This window comes from Frankliniella occidentalis, unplaced genomic scaffold, assembly GCF_000697945.3.
Source record: "Frankliniella occidentalis isolate FOCC.00 unplaced genomic scaffold, Focc_3.1 Scaffold3128, whole genome shotgun sequence".
Taxonomy (NCBI): Eukaryota; Metazoa; Arthropoda; class Insecta; order Thysanoptera; family Thripidae; genus Frankliniella; species Frankliniella occidentalis.
In genome coordinates, this window is record NW_026270195.1 from 1 (window position 1) to 1552 (window position 1552).

Sequence of the window (1552 nt, forward strand, 5' to 3'; positions counted from 1 at the left end):
ATAGGCCCCTACCTACCCCAATTCCCTCAACCCTTGCCTCAACATACACAGACAAATGAAAAGCTGTGGCGAAGCGTCTTACATTGCGTTGCAAGAGCCGAACAAGCAGCGCAGTATTGTTCTACGCACACGACAGCTGGAGTGCCCTTTTTGACTGTTTTCAACATTATGAAAAATAAAGCTAGTCTCACACTTTGTAACACTATGACTACGTTGCACCGCTGCGCTGTCTTTTAGTGGGACTTTTCTGCTGTTGTATATGGTTTCCCGGATGCACACCCCCTCGGCCTCGGCTCGCTCTACGCGCACCGCACCACCACGCCCTACAAACTACTCAGCAGTGCTGTTTCCCCGCCCTGGCGGTGGTGTGGTGTAGCCTCCTGGCTGATTAGAATCCCGCTCCGGGACTGTTCCGCTGAGTATTGGCCTCGAGGTCACTGCAATATGGCTGCAAACTATCCGCCCCCCCCCTCCCTTCCCGTCCCTCCCCTAGCAAGTGTGCTCCCTGTGCCGCGCCAGGCCACGCTGCGGTAACTCCCAGATAACAGCTAGACCTCCACTCCCTCCTCCTCATCTCCATAACAGAGGCGATGCCGCTCGGCGGCGGTGCGGTAGTCGGCGACAAAGTTGAAATGGAAAGGGCCAAAAGGAGGAGTAGGAAGAGGAGGAGGAGGAGAAGGAGGACGAGGACCTACCCGCCGAATGAAATGCAAACGATTTGAAATTAGCAAACTTTGGCCGCTAAGCGTTGTCGCGCGCTTCTAAAGTCCCCTTGGAGCGCGTCGTAGGACACCTCGTGAAGACGCGGCGGCCCCCCGTACAGCCGGCGGCAGACCCCGGGCGGGGTAGCGAGAAGCGCAGCAGGGGGGTCAAGGTCAAAGGTCGCGGCGGCGGCATGGAGATGGAGCGCGCGCGAGGGGTATAGGCGGGTCAAGGTGAACAGCAGCAGCCGAAGCGAAGAAGGGGGGAGCTATGGGCGTGAACGAGAGGTTTGGGAGGTGCGGCATCTGCTGCTGGCATGCCGGACCAAATGGTCTTAGAGCAGCAGCTGGGGTCTCCAAGGATGAGGGACACGAGGACGGCGAGGAGGAGGAGGACGAGGATGAGAAGTAGCGGCGGAGAGAACGACGCGCGGTCGGAATACAGAGAGCAACAAACTGATCGCGCGGCCCCGACAAGGATTCACAATGACCGTGCGCTGGGCTGCTGGGCCCGGCTGGGCCACCCGGGTGGGGGTAATGGAATGGGGCGCCCGCCCGCGCGCGGGGCGGATGCGACAAATGCGCAGCGTGACGCCCCGCCCCGCCCCGCCACGGTATATTTCATCATGTCTAAAGCTTTGGGCTACTCCTCCCGCGCGCTGCTCTGCCTCCGGAGACCCTGCTAGGCTGCTGCTGCAACTCTTGCTGTTTTGTAACATTGCCAGCGATTTGGAAAACTTGCTTGCATCATCTATAACGGGAGCTTTATGGCGAAGAAAATTATGGTTATTATTTTTGTTATTCTTATTGTTATTTTATTATTATTTACGAGTTTGTCATTAAGAGAAGCG